This window comes from Lepisma saccharinum, chromosome 28, assembly GCF_977018435.1.
Source record: "Lepisma saccharinum chromosome 28, izLepSacc3.1, whole genome shotgun sequence".
Taxonomy (NCBI): domain Eukaryota; kingdom Metazoa; phylum Arthropoda; class Insecta; order Zygentoma; family Lepismatidae; genus Lepisma; species Lepisma saccharinum.
In genome coordinates, this window is record NC_139256.1 from 6041911 (window position 1) to 6061143 (window position 19233).

Genomic DNA, 19233 nt, shown 5'->3' on the forward strand with positions numbered 1-19233 from the left:
CTAACATAGTTGGTAACGCTGTTTCCTCAGGTGCGAACGGTCCAGGATTCGATTCTCAAAAGACATAGGCGGATTTCTGAAAGGCGCCAGGGGGGCCTGACCCCCCCAACTTAAAAGAGGCTAAAAAAATAACACATGATTAAGTTCAGTTACTACATTTTTGGTATGAAGCCATTCCGCAAATCTTGACGTTTGGCATGATGGCATGTGCGGTAATTGCGCCGCAATAGCGGGTCTTAGACGATTTGATTGATGTGTACAGTTTGAGGAAAGAAACACGTTAAATGACTTTGTGTTGAGTCAACAGTTACTGCTGAGTCATGAAAATAACTTTTCAATTTAATTGTTCTAAAATTTCTGAATCTTACTATTGCACCGTAACTTTTTTAAAGTAATACGAATATTGTTTCAATAAAAAATTAATGAAATGCTAAATGCAATAATCGTACTGTTTTGCTTCTATTAAAACAGACAACCAATGTACTAATTAATATTTGTTTATATTTGTTTACTTAAGCGAGGAAATTTAACATTTTCAAATCTAAAAGGCCTAGAACTCAGTGTTTTTAAGTTGTTGTTTTATAATTTCCGGGGGAAGGTCTCCTGATCCCTTATAAGCTAGGGGATATTCAACAACCCTCATGTACATCATATGCTTCTCCCAGAGTCTGCCCCCCCAAAGCAAAAGCTGAAACTCCGCTCATGTCAAAAGAACAGTTGTAGTCATTCCATCGTGAGAACAACTTTCTCTAATCGTCGTGTCTATGTGAGAGAAAGTAGAGAGGATAACCATTTCTATCTCTTCCTTTTTGTAATTATCCCTAGTTCTTTATTTCATTCTTTCTCTTTTTCTAGCCACCTTCTTTCTTTTTACTCATTGTCTATCCTCTTTCCATTTCTTCCTTTTTCTATATCTCTTCATCTTTCTTTTCTATCTCCTTTTATCTCGTTCTTACTTTATTTATTCCTCTCTCTATCCATATCTTTCTCTTTGACTATTCCCTTTCTTTCATTTTCCTCTTTGTCAATCCTCTTTATTTCTTTGTTTCTCTTTCTTTCGTTCTCTCTGGCAGTCGCGAAAGAACGAGGGGTACATCAGTGTCAGCGATTAAAGGGGCGAGCAGTTGCCATCCCGCACTATGCTAAACCTTAGCTACCAAGCGAAAGTAAACTGTCCTTGCCCCCCCTGTTTTTGCACCTTGCCCCCCTAGTTTTGGGACCTAATCGCCGCCACTGGAGTACATTGTACCTTCTTCTACACCCATACGCACTTGCTTCAATGGTGTCGGCTAACCCAGACGGACTGTAACTCTCTAATAAGGCAGCTTGTATAAATGGACATGGGAAGTTAAAGAAAGGAATTGCACTCAGATATCTAAAACCACTATTATTATTGCGTCATTCGCAGGGGCTCCCTTGATAACTTGTCACCAGAACTGTGGAATTCTAAAATGAATGGTGCATGTATACATTCAGCCATACTCAAACACAGTGATGTGCGGTGATGTCGACACTTGGGGTAGCAATCAGTGGCATGCCCAAGGGAAGTTGGTGTGGGTCATAATCCCCCTCCCCCATTTAGGGCCCAGTATTCCTAAAAATAGAACGTCAAAGAAAGGAAAGGATTGCAAAATGAGGAAGGACTACTGAAAAGAAGCAGGTCTTAATCCCACCCACTTTCGTAAATCCAAAACATGTTGATTTGACTATTAAGCCAGAGATCCCGGGTTCGAACCCCGACCTGGACATGGGTGTTATTTGTGTTTGTCCCTTCATCAATTTTATCGTACCATCTTGACGATTAGCCAAAAGTGTAGGGAAAGCGAAGTAAAACAAACCAAATCAAGCAATCATTCAATGATTTGATTTATGCTACTGTCACATTTGGTTAATCGCGTAGATGGTACAGTGGCTCTCAAAAGTTTTAGGACAACGACATTTTAAACTAGGCAACCCAACTTACCCAAGGCGTTGTTGGGTTGCGTGTAGAGTTAGGCTAAATTTCAGGGTTGCCACATGCACAATAGATATTTATAAAATACGCGAAAGAAAGAAATCCAAGTATTATTGTATAAAACTAGAAAAAAATATTAGTATTAGGCCTACATTTGTTGCAAATGAGAAATACTTTCTGAAAGAAATAAAATCGATTCTCTAGTATTTCATAGCTGATGAGTCTACACAAAGGAAAAGATGAGAGATGAAACAGAAGGGGACAACAGAGAGGAGAAGAGGGAAAGCAAAAGGGGAAAAGGAAAAGCAAAGGAGGGAAGAAAATGAAGGACAGAAGTGGATAGGAGAAGTAATGAGAAGAAAGGCAAAAGATGCGAGAAGAGATTAGGAAAATGGAGCAAAGAGGAGAGAAGAGAGGAAGGCAAACAGAATGAGAGAAGATGAGAAGGGAAGTTTGGAGAGGAGAGAAGGAGACGAGAAGGGGAGAGTGGATAATAGAGTGAAAGAGAGAAGAACGAAAAGAAGAGGAGAAGAGTGCAGTGGAGTCGGAAATATAAGACAGGAGAGGAGATAAGAGGAGTGTAGAAGAGTGGGATGGAGACAAGAGGGGAGAAATGGAGGGAGGGCGATATGAGATAAAGCAGAGGAGAAGGAGGGGAGAGAAGAAGGAGAAGGAGAAGAGGAGAAGAGAAGAACAGAAAAGACTGGAGACGAGAGGAGGGAAGATGTAGTTGCAGAAAATATCGTCTCGGTGTCAAGAATTGATGCACTGATCAAATTATCGACATGAAACATTCAATAACATTTTAAAATGTATTGGAGAATGTTTTAGATGTGTGCGAAATGCCTTTTGCTTGGGTCAGAGCAAGATGAAATCTTCCACGTAAGATCTTTGATTTTACCTGCGATTATACCACTAAAAACATGAATGTAATTTTAACATTTATAAGAATTATCCAATTTTTCTCCACTTCTCGGTTCGTTGAAATGGAGGTTTTGTTACTTCCCCTCCCCCCAATCGTTAATTCCAAACTGAATCATTCCGTTTCACACGGCGTGGACAATGTGCACAATGTTATATGTCTAAAACTTATGAAAATTTTCTGCCACCGGAGGGGTTTGAACCCACGACCGTCAGGTTGACGACCCTTAACGGTATCCACTACCCTACAAGCTTGCGCTCCTGAAAGCAGGTAGAAGCAGCTGACGAATGTGAAATGTAGATCAAACTCTCCTACATGTAATGTGCAAAGAATACTTGTTTGTAACAAAGAAAACGATGGTACTACGAATCGGCGAAAACATTGAATGGAGAATTGCAGATGATGAAAATTGTTCATTCGATATTTACGGAGGTATCCCTGCATTGAACTCGAGTGGGAAAAGGGGTAAAATTAGTATGTCCTGAATTGCCACAAACATAAATAGTTATTTCATTAATATTTGTCAATGCTTTTGAAGCAGTAAACAATTATTATTATTAGAGTATCATAATTCACGATCTTATACAGGAAAATATCCCTTTGAACGTGTGTCAATTCATTTATTTGTTTATATATTTTTAGCAAATTCCAGATGCAGAACAATGTAGCCACAGTACACTGGTATTACAAATAATCTTATCATGTTCTTGTTTAATAGAAGGAGATTTTTTAAAATATATATATATATATATATATATATATATATATATATATAAGAAAGAACACCTCGTATGGAGGGCCAAACCTAGGACAGCTTATAATGCTATCAAGAACTCTGATTAATACCCCACGCCCTTGGTTTCCCTTGGAGCAATATATCTTAATTATTCTGTCGCCTCAATATTGTAAACTTTATCCTGCAAGAAAAAAAGTTCAATACTCTCATATAGCTCTTTACTTATAGAATTACTTTATACACATACATTTGAAATTTAACTCTGAATTTCTTTCTTCGTATTAGTATATCTAAGCTTGTGGATATTTTATTTGCAATTTTATTGGAGTTACATGAACATCTACGAAATAATTCCTTATAACTTGGAATCTAGTAAATATATATTATCAAGTCTTCAAATGAATTTAGACCATTAATTTTTGGCAAGAGAATTATGTATGATCAGTCATTCATTACTGATGCAAACGTTTTAATACTCTCTGGAATTTTTATTCTGAGATAAGTTTGTTTACTTGCTACATGTATGCGAACTACACTCTGCCCCACTTATCTCTGGAGCAGGTGAACAAAAACAAGTATCTGAGCAGCGATGAACAAGTGAGAGGAACGGGATTGCGTGGAGGGAGAAAAGCCACAGCAGTTACCAACCTTCCCATCAGCGTGTACGGTTTCGCTCTGTCCACTCGATCCCCCCCTTCCCCCTCTCCTTCTCTTCCACTATGCGCGGCTTTGCTCCAGAGAGGCTGGGTCAGGGTATAGTTAATTGATTTCGCAAAAAGTATCTGTGTGCCGCACATTTAATTGTTACTCACATGAAAAAAAAAATATTGTCAATTTGCATTCAGGGGGTAGTTTCACAGTTACAAACTATTTTGGCCTTGATGAGAAGTTTAGTGTAAATAGGCATTTTGTTTATAATTTTGAAATTGAGGTCTAAGGTTGAAATTCTCATATTTAGGACTTGAACGCGTCACCTAAGAGGTTGAAGACCCGTCCTGTTCTTTGTGCGTGACCTTCTTTATTTTTTAAAATTCATTATTAATCCTCATCATCGCGATTAGCCAAAAGTAAAATAAGAAAAGTCCTCCTCCGTGACCGTGCGGTCTAAGGCACTGTGCTTTGGACTCCGACTGCGGGACGACATGTGTTCGAGTCCGCCTGGGTTCAGTCTCTATGTTTTCTGCCTGTGTATAGGATCGGTGGCATCCCACTATCCTGAGGAAATTGGGAAGCTACGGGTGAGTAGCGTAACCCGGTCTCGGAAATCTCCTATGGGGGATGTTCCTGGGTAAACGAAAAATAATCGATCAGATAATTCGATTATCGAAGGGGATAAAATAATTTCCGGTTTGACCAAGTTTCCAATATAAGCAAATGGAATACAGACTGTCTTCGAGCTTACTTTGTTAAAGAGGAGCGGATACAACATGAACATGTCAGTTCCCGGAGCCTTTGGATGAAGATTTATGGAACAATATTAATCTTCTCCGAGACAATGTTGATTCTCTACCATACAAATAATACATGTATATTAAACAAGAACGTTCATTCGCTTATAGATTAAAATATTTTTTTACAATAAAAATGAAATAAATAAGAATAATTTCTTAAAAGTAAAAAGAAGATTAAATACACCAACGCAAAACAACGATATTCTACATAATAGTTATAAAGTGCACATTTAATTTCTCATTAGTAAAACTACAGATCAATTTCACTGTCCAACAAAATTGAAGTTTTTGTCTGTTAAAAGAGAAGTTGAGTGTGATTCTAATTGAATTTGATGTGCTGATTTCAAATCTAATTACAGAATTTTTCCATCACCCATGAAATTTGAGTAACAGGGTACATACAAAATATCAGGTACATACAAATCTTATATAGCGTTATAGTGATACGATGGAATATTATTTACAATGGCATATCTAGAATGTCTTCGAACTTGATTCTCGGCTGTACTTTGCCTGAGGAACATATCTTTTTAGTGTCCAGCAATAATCTGCCAACATATTTGGAGTCCATTTTCCCTGGTAGTGCCTTTCCATTTCACCAATTTCCTGGTGGAAACGTTCTCCATGTTCGTCGCTCATTGTCCCCCAAGGTTTTGTGGGAAGAAATCGAGGTGGGAGTCTAAAAAGTGTATCTTCAGAGACATTACACCCGAGAGCATGATAGTTCTGAATCAAATTACTGACAAGTTCTCTGTAATTTTCTTACTTGTAGTTACCGAGGAAATTTATGCAAACTTCCCTGAAAGGTTGCCAAGCAGCCAATTCCAGCTCATTTTCGCTCTTTTCAAATTCATTATCTTTCATTAGTTTTCTGATTTGAGGGCCAATAAATATTCCCTCTTTTAGTCTCGCCTCAGTAATTCGCGGAAACTTCTCTTTGAGGAACATAAATCCACTACCCTCACGGTCCATTCCTTTTACAAAATTCATCAGACCAAGCCTTATGTGGAGAGGAGACAGTAAGATTTTGTGTGAACTTACAAGTGGTGGATGAACAAAATTCTACTGTCCTGCGATGAGTGACACTCTTTTCGGCCAGTTCTTGTTACGGTAATATAATGATTTTTTCTATCTCTGCTGTTCCATTTACACGGAACAGCAAAATTTGATGTAACCTAGTTGCAATCCTAAGAGGATAGCAATAACTCTTAAATCTCCACATAACTGCCAAGAGTATTTACAGTACTGGATATTTGTTAATAACAGTTTCATGTTTTCATAACTTTCATTCATGCTCCAGGAATATGTTACAGGAATGCTTGGATATTTATTTCCATTGTGCAGTACACTCCTTTCAAACTTGTTTTCGAAGAGTCTAAAAACAAACGCCATTCTTCACTTTTATGGACAACACATAGTGACTCTAATAGACCATCGATGTTACAACAGAAAATAGGGTCCTTATCTTAAAGTTAATTGTTGTCAAATTTTTCAGTTGGATTGTTTAACACGTTTAATTGTCATTCATGCAGACATCAATTGCCTAAAGTTACTAGTGTATAGTTGGAGCAAAGACATAAAATATTTTAAATATTGCCTACCAATTAGCTTATTATGGACTGCATGCTGCAATAATAATGCAGAATTATATTTTTATTGTTACAAAGAAATGGTGGGTGATTGACAATTTCTGACTTCTTTTTCGGAATCAGCAGGTGGTAAAACATAAAGAACAGTTGACATTTTACTTTTAACAAAATCATTGTTGGAGAGTGTTTTTACATAAACGTGTATTTTAAGTTGGTTCTAATTTATGTTTGACCATTTATCATTCTTCATAATTATCATTCCAATTAATCATTAACATATATATGCCAGTTGCATTCACGAAAACGAAAAAGACGGGCACTTCCAAGCATACTATGCAGGTGGTTTACTAAAAGTTTTAAAAAAAAATTGACACACGTTCAAAGGGATATTTTCCTGTATAAGATCGTGAATTATGATACTCTAATAATAATAATTGTTTACTGCTTCAAAAGCATTGACAAATATTAATGAAATAACTATTTATGTTTGTGGCAATTCAGGACATACTAATTTTACCCCTTTTCCCACTCGAGTTCAATGCAGGGATACCTCCGTAAATATCGAATGAACAATTTTCATCATCTGCAATTCTCCATTCAATGTTTTCGCCGATTCGTAGTACCATCGTTTTCTTTGTTACAAACAAGTATTCTTTGCACATTACATGTAGGAGAGTTTGATCTACATTTCACATTCGTCAGCTGCTTCTACCTGCTTTCAGGAGCGCAAGCTTGTAGGGTAGTGGATACCGTTAAGGGTCGTCAACCTGACGGTCGTGGGTTCAAACCCCTCCGGTGGCAGAAAATTTTCATAAGTTTTAGACATATAACATTGTGCACATTGTCCACGCCATGTGAAACGGAATGATTCAGTTTGGAATTAACGATTGGGGGGAGGGGAAGTAACAAAATCTCCATTTCAACGAACCGAGAAGTGGACAAAAATTGGATAACTCTTACAAATATTAAAATTACATTCATGTTTTTAGTGGTATAATCGCAGGTAAAATCGAAGATCTTACGTGGAAGATTTGATCTTGCTCTGACCCAACCAAAAGGCATTTCGCACACATCTAATACATTCTCCAATACATTTTAAAATGTTATTGCATGTTTCATGTCGATAATTTGATCAGTGCATCAATTCTTGACACCGAGACGATATTTTCTGCAACTACATCTTCCCTCCTCTCGTCTCCAGTCTTTTCTGTTCTTCTCTTCTCCTCTTCTCCTTCTCCTTCTTCTCTCCCCTCCTTCTCCTCTGCTTTATCTCATATCGCCCTCCCTCCATTTCTCCCCTCTTGTCTCCATCCCACTCTTCTACACTCCTCTTATCTCCTCTCCTGTCTTATATTTCCGACTCCACTGCACTCTTCTCCTCTTCTTTTCGTTCTTCTCTCTTTCACTCTATTCTCCACTCTCCCCTTCTCGTCTCCTTCTTTCCTCTCCAACCTTCCCTTCTCATCTTCTCTCATTCTGTTTGCCTTCCTCTCTTCTCTCCTCTTTGCTCCATTTTCCTAATCTCTTCTCGCATCTTTTGCCTTTCTTCTCATTACTTCTCCTATCCACTTCTGTCCTTCATTTTCTTCCCTCCTTTGCTTTTCCTTTTCCCCTTTTGCTTTCCCTCTTCTCCTCTCTGTTGTCCCCTTCTGTTTCATCTCTCATCTTTTCCTTTGTGTAGACTCATCAGCTATGAAATACTAGAGAATCGATTTTATTTCTTTCAGAAAGTATTTCTCATTTGCAACAAATGTAGGCCTAATACTAATATTTTTTTCTAGTTTTATACAATAATACTTGGATTTCTTTCTTTCGCGTATTTTATAAATATCTATTGTGCATGTGGCAACCCTGAAATTTAGCCTAACTCTACACGCAACCCAACAACGCCTTGGGTAAGTTGGGTTGCCTAGTTTAAAATGTCATTGTCCTAAAACTTTTGAGAGCCACTGTACAATACAATTAATGAAGAGACAAACACAAAAAAAAACACCCATGCCGAGGTCGGGGTTCGAACCCGGAACTCCTGGTGTCATAGCGTGCAGTGATAACCACTACCCCGCGGTTGGGACTGGACCCACAGTTTAAAGTGGGATCCAAACCACTATGTGCGTCCACCGTGTACCGATCCGGGGCCACTTGCACTCCCCCACGGAGGTCGGCCGACAACAAGGATGAGTGGAAAGCTCTAACTATTCGGATACGTGGGTATCGGTAAAGCAAACTGCGTATTTACTCAGTGGTACGTAAATTTCAATTGGATTTTTGAAACACCATATTTGCATATGATTAACGTTTTTCCAAAAAATTGCATTGCTTGATTTCCCTAATTTATTCATCTCACGATCTCGTTACTGAAGGATCCGGGCTCGAGCCCTGGCCTGTGCATGAGTGTTCCTTTGTAACCACTTTTCATCCGTTTAATTTAATCAACGTTCATCGCCATGGCAGAGGTTAGGTAAAGTGATGGAAAAGCAATGCTAAAATAAGGAAAAAGAAAATACAAATAATTTCCTCCCAGTGCATCAGCAGGGCACTGTGAAATCAGGAGTCCAGAGTTCTCTGTTTATGATTGTCCCTCGTGCAATCACTTCCATAAGCTCATTAGCTACTTATCGCGATTAAATCTATACAGCTAGAAAAAGTGATGGAAGGTGGCAAAAATTAAATATATTAGAGGGGTCGAACGGGTAACAAGACGCACTTTTTTGTAGTTTCTTCAACCATATTCATTTGGCTTTTTTAGTTCTGGGATACACTTTACATTCCAAATTATTTCATTATTCACTACAGAGTACAACACATAGGAACAAGAATGCCCGCTCGTTACGGGTTCGAATCCCGGCCTGAATTGTTCTTTGTGAGGTCCCTTCATCAATTTCATTATATCATCACTCATCCTCATTTTCGCGATAACCAAATGTGGCAGAAAGGTGAAGTAAAATAAACCAAACCAACAACAACAATTAGAATGCGCGTTTTCTTGCCCAAATTAATACATCCGTATTCATGACTGTTTAACTTACCCATTTATTTATTGGAGGCCAAATTATTAGAATATTTAAATAAAACACTACTAAAACGAGAGCGAGAGAGAGCGTGAGCAAATATTTGTTATTTAATCTTTATATATTCCATATTTGAAAAAAAGAAAAGAAACCATAACATTTTTGTCTACACATAATACAAGTACGTTCCCATTCATATACAAATGAAACTACATTCTATGTTATACATAATATTGTACAACGTTTAAAAGGTTGTGTAAATACAGAGAAAATAAGTACTGCAGAAAAATTTCCCCCGAGTTCTTTAGAGGATTTACAAAGGAATCGAAGGGAAACCAATCCCCTATCTGTCGCATAGGAGATAGACTGGAGGACCTGAAACGACGGGCTTTCAACCATGGGAGCGGGGGGCGAAGGGGCAAGGGAGGTACAGGCAGAAATCTTCCCTTTCGCTTCAGGCGGTTGTCTATACCTGGAACTGGTAAGGCGGAAGAAGAGCCAGTTAGGGTATTCAGCCTTGCCAGCTGATCACATTGAGGGACGAGAAGCGCGTGGAAAGAAATGTTTCATATGAACTGAGGCTTCAAGATAATAAATATTGTGATTTGAAAATAATTAGAGATGTGAGATTGATTGATCTATCTCTGCTAGACTAGCTACTCCTCAGTGCACGTCACTGCTCAAACACAATCAGAAATTAATGTTTGTGTGTGTGTGCGTGTGGAGGTTGAATTTTGTAACCTCATTCAAATGAAAAGCGCCCCTGCGTATACTCCGTATACGAGCCAGAACCTGATGACGTCAAAACATTAGTCGTGTGTTTTGGCGAAATACGTTTATTTGAATGAGAGTGTTGTTCTAAAAAGAGTTCCTGTAAATGTATTTATTTCACTATAAGAATAACAATTATTATCGCAAATTAAACATAGTTATGTCCTGATCAGTTACAAGTAAATGTATGCGTTTATATATAATACAACATTTAATTACACGTTAGTAAAAAAAAGCGTGTTCAACCAGCGCGAAATACATATAAGAATTTGTGTATGGTAATATTAATTACACAGATGCCGAACTTGTAACTACTAATTATATTATTTTAATTAACACGAAAAAATATTGATAGTTATTCATACGTCCGTATTATTGCTCATAAGTTGTCTGAAATTGTGTAGTTCAAAGTTCAAAAGTCACGTTAATCTGTGGTCACGTCTTAAACATCTAATTTACTATGTAGCCACGGTAGAGGAGTATTCACTTCGTCAAGCTATGTTCCGGTTTACAAAAATTACGATCTTGATGAATTTTACGTCTTCGTTCAATTCTGATAACCTATTTCACAAATACATTGTTGATAATTTTATATCTTTGTACTCAGTAATGGGTGTTATATTTTCTCTTTGTCGGTTATTTCTGTCAAAGACAGGAAGAAATCTTTATGATTATTGCGATGTAGTTAGCGAACTGTAAAAAAATGTGTTCTTGTGTTCAGGGCCGTATCAAGGTTTGTGGAGGCCCCTGGGCTATATGTTTTTTGGGGGTCCCCATTTTTTTTATTATTTTTTACTAAAAGCTTTATTAGCTCAATATGTTAACCACTAATTTTCAGCAGTTTAAATGGTAGGCCTGATTTTAGAATCAGTAGTTATTCACAATCGAACATATCGCAGATAGGTTTGCAGGGAGAATAGCGCAGTAAAATAAAGTTACAGGACGAAAATTGTAGCGCTATAGCAGCAGTAAAATTCTGCAATTAAATGTCTACACCTATATTATGAAGAGTGAACATCGTAACTCGTAGTAAATACTAAGGGGTTCAGACGGAAACAGAGAGCGAGCAGAAGACTGTACTTACGTACATAATTTATTGTAGATGATATTATTTACAATTAGGAGTAAATATGTCACTACATATGCACGGTCCATCTACTGGACAATTAACGACAGGTTCATTATGGAAATTGTAGTAACTACACTTTCTTCAAGAAAATTCCCAAAGGTTTAACACTTATAGTAAGACACACTTTTGTTGCCTTTTTCGCCGAAAATTCATCTACTATATCATCGAAGTCCAATTCACGAAGAAGATCATGTTCAATGCTAAATAAACAAAGATTGGATAAGCGATCCTGTCACATGGCAGCACGAAGCCTGTTTTTTTTTACTAATTTCATTTTTGAGAAAGATCTTTCTCCGTTGCAGTTTGCTACCATTAAGACCAAGTACATTCTAAAGAAAATTTCGACATTGGGAAATGTACTGCGGAACGGGTCCTTACATACAATATTATACATAGATAGTTCCATTGGGATGTCTTCCTGATGTTTGACATTGCTACTGCTTACTAGGTGTGCAAACTGTATCAGCTCATTCTCTAGCGAGAGTTCCAGATCCTCCTCGTAGATGCTCACAAGCTCGCGAGCTGCAGATGTAATTTGTGATGGAGTTGCAATTTTTTCCCCCTAGAAAACCTCACAGTTCTAATACGATGTTATTAACGAAAGAAAGTTAAATACTTCGTAGGATTATTTATTATCTTAATCCTATCTGCCAATTGATTGTTTGAATAAGTGTGCCTTATTTCCACACCACAGCCAAATCAATCCGTGGTATAAAATATACTGAGCTTCAGATATGAACAAACAGATCGACTGAGAGCTACACCACAGATTGCTACACCGCTACAATTGTTACAATTGGATCCAGAAGAGTGTAGACATACGACAGTATTGAAGTTTTTTATTTTTATTTTTAAAATACAACTTATTATGTAATTTTTCACAAGCATAGCAAGCTGGTTAAAAGATATTTTTGGTGGAGGCCCTTCACAACTTCCTTTTGGTGGGGGCCCCGGGGCAACTGCCTCAGTTGCCCATAAGTTAATCCGGCCCTGCTTGTGTTACCAGCTTTTAAGGTAAGTGGAAATGTAGAACGAAAATCTGTAGATAAGTTTGCTAAAGTGAAAATTTACTAGTTTATAAAGAATCTGAATAACTATTAGTTTCGTACACTTGCACAGTCAGTCATTGTGATTCCATGTAACCTATTTGCTTTATTTAAATTTATACTCTGTATAAAAGTAGGAGAGTGAGATCCCAAGTACAAGGGACAATATAAATATGAACTTATATGTCAGCATTGTACGATTTCAATAGATGTCCAGGTACAGTTACAAGTAAATTGTCCTTGTTAGGGATGAATGAAATACACGCTGATATTCATAAAACTTACGCCGTATCCTGAAAAACAACTTGTCAATTGATTTATACCATATCTAGCTTGTCTACCGAAAAGGGATATAATTATAAGGATTTGATAATACGAATTTCCTCTAACAATATTCTCATGATAGATCATGAGGTTTATTGTGTTCTGATTTATGCTTTGGACTTCTTAATTAAAGTAAGTCGCTTGCATTAATATTCCCATTTTCCGTGTGATCGTAAATCCATTATCATAGGCTTTAATTACTGTTAGATCATTTAAGGTTAGTGTTCATAGCATCCAGGTATTTCGAATAGGTTAGGCTAGTACGTTTGCTTCATTTAGTATGTGTACACTTTCTCTCTTCGCTTGATGTAAAATTTTTAATACGAAAAATGATTTTAAAAGATTGTAACCTTCAACCAAACCAGTCAAACTTGTGCAGCCAAATATTTACCGGATTTCTAGAAAATTAAAAATGTATTCAAGTTACACACGGGAATTTCGTTTCTAAAGTTGGAAAGTTTATTTAGTACCAAATTCAAATCTTACAAGCTCTTTCCTCAACCTAACTTTTACAAAATTATCTTGCATGCATAAGTTGAATCGTAAGTGTCTATTCCACAGCAATTCAATAGCAATTATATAGGGTGTCCCAAAAGTAACGCAGGATTTAAATTTACAAAACGACCCTTTATTTATACATGAATTGGCAAAGTTGTAACATACTTTGAAAGAGTAAACACTCCGATTAAATATGGAAAATAATATGCGGCAAATGTCCTCCACGTCTCATATGACACTCGTGCAATCTTTTGACAAAATTTGCAAACACATTTTCGCAAACTTGTGGCTCAATTGTTGCGATAACACGTCAGATTTCTTCTTTAAGTTCGTGAATGGTTGGTACGTGTTTGCTGTAAACCTTGGACTTTACAAATCCCCATAGATAAAAGTCACACGGTGTAAGATCGCATGACCAATGGGTGCATACGCAGATCTTTTGCCTAATCCGCTGCATGGTGCTCCTCGAAATGTCTAACTCAAGAGACCTGCGGCGAATTGACGTTCTCGAACACTCAGCGACACTAGCGCTCACAGCGGCAATGTTAGCCGAGCGTCCTGTATGAGGACGGCCACTTCTTTTGTCGTCCATCACCGAACCTGTTTGTTCGAACTTTTGAACCTCTATTTTCACAGTCGTTCCGTTTGGCGCGTTTTCCCGCCAAAACTTACCACGTAATTTGCGCACCGTTTCAACACAACACTCTTCGTATTTGTAATATGTTTTTACGATAGTTATGCACTCCTGCATCGTGTATTTCTCCGCCATGGATCAAGGAAACGACTTTGCCACCCTTACGTCTGAGACATCTGGTGGTGAAACTTCCGAATTACTAGCAACCACCGACGATGGTTTCGCGAGCGGGTCCAACGCAAGACTGTGGCTTATTCCGCGACTGAATATAGTTCCCTGTTTGATTTGCATTTTCCTCCGTCGCTGCAGTTCTTCCTCTACAATTTACCTGTACTTAGTGCAACACACGAAACGTAGATGTACTTTGGCTGTATGTTATGCATTAGAATAGACAAGATGAGAAAGGTTGTTTTATATTTCGAATTAATTTAGCTAAAAAAAAAATAAAAGATGTAGTTGCAGTGGCGGCTCGTGGTGAACCAAAGTGGAGGGGCGACAGCTCATAAATTTGCTCTACTTGTAATGTGAGTTTAATTGATTAATTTCGTATATAACAGCCAACATGATAAGAAATTGATATATTCGTCTTTACCGAATATCATGCTTTGCACGTTTGCACATATTATGATAAATTAATAATTATTTAACAGTAATGCGAAGATTACGAAAGATGGAAGAAGAAATAGAGTTCTAACAGATTTAGTTGTTTGTTTTTTAACTTAACAGAGGGAAAAATTGATAAGCACAATGACGAATATTTACGTGCATTGAACGTGAAAATTTGTAGTAAAAATGTTACACAAAAAACGTTTCCTGTCCAACATGACTAATTGATATATGAAATAGGGCAACAAAGTAAATATCTCACTGGAAAGGTGATATCTGCGTTACCAGAAGCTCAAGCTCTACAGTAAAAACTTCAAACTTACCAGAAATCTTCTTCAGACATGCTTGTTCACCAGAAATCATCTTCAGACATGCTTGTTCTAGATTCAAATTCGGTCTAGGCCGGCCTAGGTTTTTTATGTTTATTTTATTCATCTAGACTTCTGGGAGAAAAACTTCGCACCAACAAGTTCTCCACATAGCTCATCGCAACAAACGCACAACTACAGCACACTACCGAAAAAGCTTCACTTTTCCATGGAAAACGAAGAAACAACAAGCAAAGAGAATCGAGTATTCTCTTTGCAACAAGTGTCAATGCTATCGTCTTCCCATGCAGTCATTTTATTGCCTCGGGGTTGCCAGACAATTTTGCCAAATTTTCAAAAATTCGTAGTACACAGGTTCCTGTAGCGGCTCTTGGTGAGTTTAGATGACTAGTTTCTAATTTATTTAACAGCCGGCTTGAAAATAAATTGTGAAACTTTGTCGCACTATCAGGGTTTTTTCAAAACGTGCTAATCAAAACATGTAATTAAATCTAATTTTGTGAGTAACACGAAGCTCTAGCCGACTTCCGTGGCTATAAAAAGCCATGGATCCTGGGTTCGAATCCCGGCCTGGAAATGGGTGTTCTTTGTGAGTGCCCTTCCATCATTTAATTATCACTTATCCTCATCGTCGTGATTACCGAAAAGTAGCAGAAAGCGACGGTAAATAACAAATATCAAGCACCTGTCTGTACTTTTTCAGTTACCGATATTTTCTTTCCTCATTGGAAATTGCATTATTTATTGCTCTATGGAATACAGAATGATTTCTTTCGACGGTTGGTAATTTTCTTTCTTACGTTAACTTCATTGCTTCTGGCAACTCTTCATTGTTTACCGTTCTCCGGAGAGAGGGCCAGTTTCGCCTAGGGGGTTGGTTTCGGACGACAAACCCTCCGTCCTCCCAGCCCATTCCCAGCCACAGATCCCGCGCGTGTTATTCCGCCAGTTTCCTCGCCTCTTACCCCTCGCGGCAGCGCCTGAAAATGCTCTACGTCTCGTAAGGTGGGAGGACGCCGCCCTGCCAGATTTCTCTCGAAGTTCCGTATTCCCCCGCACGGTGGCCTGCAAACTTCTCAATTGTCGCGGAAGAATGAATACAGAACCGACTAACCAACGATCTATAAGCAACGGAATATTTGTAATTCAGACAATGTAAAATATAATATATAAATGTTAAAGTAATGTTTGTTCACTTGTGATTACACTTGGCAGTGCGGCGTCCGTATCGTCCTTATGAGCGGCCGCCCCTGTGTAGTTGAATGTTTGAAAACTACTGCAAGGAAGTGTTATGGTGTTCTCTGTGTACAATGTTACCATTTGATTCCTTTCCTAAAATATAAGTTAATTACTCTGTATTTTACTTACAAACAGCGAAAAATAGTATACGCTAAAATAAAACTTTCACCCACAAAATACGAAACACGTGCCGACCCTCCTTCAAGCTCCCCTCCCCAAACTTCCGGTACTGTAAATTCCTTCCTCGCAGAACATTCAACCAACACCCTCCGACTGCTTTTGTTTTGATTTTGTCTGTCTCCGAGGCAAGGTTGACCACTGAACTGAATGTCTGTAGTGCTAGCCCTTAGCCAGCGACTCAGGTTGGGTTGGAATTTCCTATGTGCGATTGTTTTGGTTTTGGTGATAGCAGGGGTGGAAACTATTCAAGTGGTCAAAATTATTGATTTAATTGAACAAAGTAACAAAAAACTGACCAAATACTGACAAATTACTGACCACTTACTCACTTATTTATTGTAACGAACCAGTCTCGTTACAAATTGTATGGGATCCACCTTTATATGAATAAGCTTTCTTAAAATCTAAGTATTGAAAATTGAATTTTTGTATTATAGTTAATATTCAGGATGGAATACACTCTTTATAGTTCTTATTTCCTCCACTCGTCTACGCCACTTTTCAGGCCGCCTCGATAGCGTAGGGGATAACGTTGTGGGATTGTGATCAAGGGCTCGGAAACTCCACTACTCCAGTTCCGATTTGCCTATTTGAGCAACTAGTGAACCAAAAACTTCGTCACTTTCCACGGCAAGGATAAATGGTGATCCGATGATACAGGGAATAGAACAAATGCCCTAAAATATGTAAACCATGGCCATAATTCGAACCTAGAGCCTTTAGAACAAAAGTCAGTTAGTTCTGCGCCACCGAGGTAGCAGCTTTGGAATAATAAACTCCATGGTGAAAATTTCGTCTGAGGTTCAATACCTACCGAATGGCTTATCTTTGGAATACACCTGCTCAGCGCAACGAGTCCAATTGTTTTTATCGTGCCGACCTTCGTCGCCGAATGGTTGGCACAGCGCGCTACGACGACAGGGTTCCCGGGGTCGAATCCAGGCTTGGTTATGGGCTTCGATGTGAGCGTCGTTTCATCAATTTCATAATATCATATCACTTGTTCTCATCTTCGAGATTAGCCGAAAGTGGCAGAAAAACGAAGAAATATAAACCAAATAAATAAATCGATCAAACCAATTGTTGCTGTTATTTGGCTTTCCAGGCGAAGCTTAATTGGCTTTCCTTTTCAATGAACTCGCCATTATCCTCACGATGCTTGGCCAACACCAGGCAGTTCACACCGAAAGCAACATTTAGCTACCTGGGACTGCATATGAATTAATAATTCATTTCGTAATATTGGTATGAATATTATAAATTCGCTCACACATAAAAGATCTTTATTAAAAATCGTAATTAAAATTATGTTTCAATCTGAAAAAAATTGACATAAAATTATATTAAAGGCCCACATAAATACAACGCCAAGGCAAAAGCAAAATATCTCACCAGGAAATACTGTTCTTTTTGTGAACAACAGAATAAATTACGGTATTTCAAGAACCAAGAACAGTAAAATAATACTAATAATATTAAATAATACAACCTCAGAAAGTGGAATACATCTGACTTCACTGATTCACTCATTCTGTCGTTTATGTAACGAGTAGCTACTTTCCTACTTTTTGTTTACAAGACGGTTCGCGAATAGGAACTCGGATCTTTCCAATGTTTCTGATAGTTTCGCCTGAGAGTCAACCTTCGTGGCGGAGTGGTTAGCACAGCACGCTACGGCGACAGGGGTTCAGTGACAACGCCAGGGAGGGGGGCAGATGTCCCCTGGCACCTCGCCCCCTAACCCCCAACTGAAGTTAATGAAATATCGAATAATAAGATAGTTCATTTCTAAGAGTATGACAATTTTCACAGTTTTCTAAGTGGTGTATTCTGTATGCTATCACTTTTCCTGCTTATAATACCAACACCACTATAACAAAAAGTAATTTTGTTTTAGTATATATATGTGTGTGTGACTTTCGTTCAAGATTCCAGCGCCGACCTGGGCATAAGTGATATTCATTTATGTCCTTTAATTTTCGCAAATAATCTCAGTTTTAACCAGTTTTAAGAACTGGAAAAAGTGTTGAATTGTTGCAATCTACACTCCCTTTCCACTTTATAAGGGGTGGTCACGGACTTTTGACTCACCCTGTATATTGCAATATGTATACTTTACATATGTTTCTTCATTGAAATTCGTCCTACAGGACAACTTCAGTTAGCCAACTTAACGTATAGGGTGTGTCTTACTGACTTTATGTTTGCGTAGCGCAACTGTAAGTATTGCAAAACTTACCTCAAGTTCCCCAAAAATTAACTTTTCCCCAAATGTTCTTATTTTCTTCTTCTTCTTCTACAAATTGGGCGTGATGGAACCTAAATGTACTTCGTTGGAATCTGAGTTCCATAAGCTTTCCAACGAGGTATCATTTGTGATTCTGGGATGATAGCCCCGTCTAGTTGGCTGCACTTTTTGACTTGCTTTGACTCTCTTTGCACCGAAGCATCTAGTTAGTTGAACGGTGCAACATCGAGTCCTCTAGTTCGTTGATTTCGAGTCAAGTAGTATATTTGGTGTCTGCACCGTCTGCAGTACCTTCCGGACTGGTGCAAGTGTGGTGTATGGTGACGTGGTGCGTGCTAACTAATCAAATGACCGTCTTCTAGTAGTCTTGGGTTGAACGTCATTTCCTTGCACCACCCTGACACTGGATACACCTGCACTGCACCGAGTGTTAAAAAGTGCAGCCAAGTAGACGGGGCTAATTAGTAGAGGGGTACAAAGGCCGCCAACATGAAGCTCTGCAATTTCCTTCAAATTTTGGCCGGGGTCTAAAGATTGATACTATAACTGGCATTAATTCTAAGTCTGAG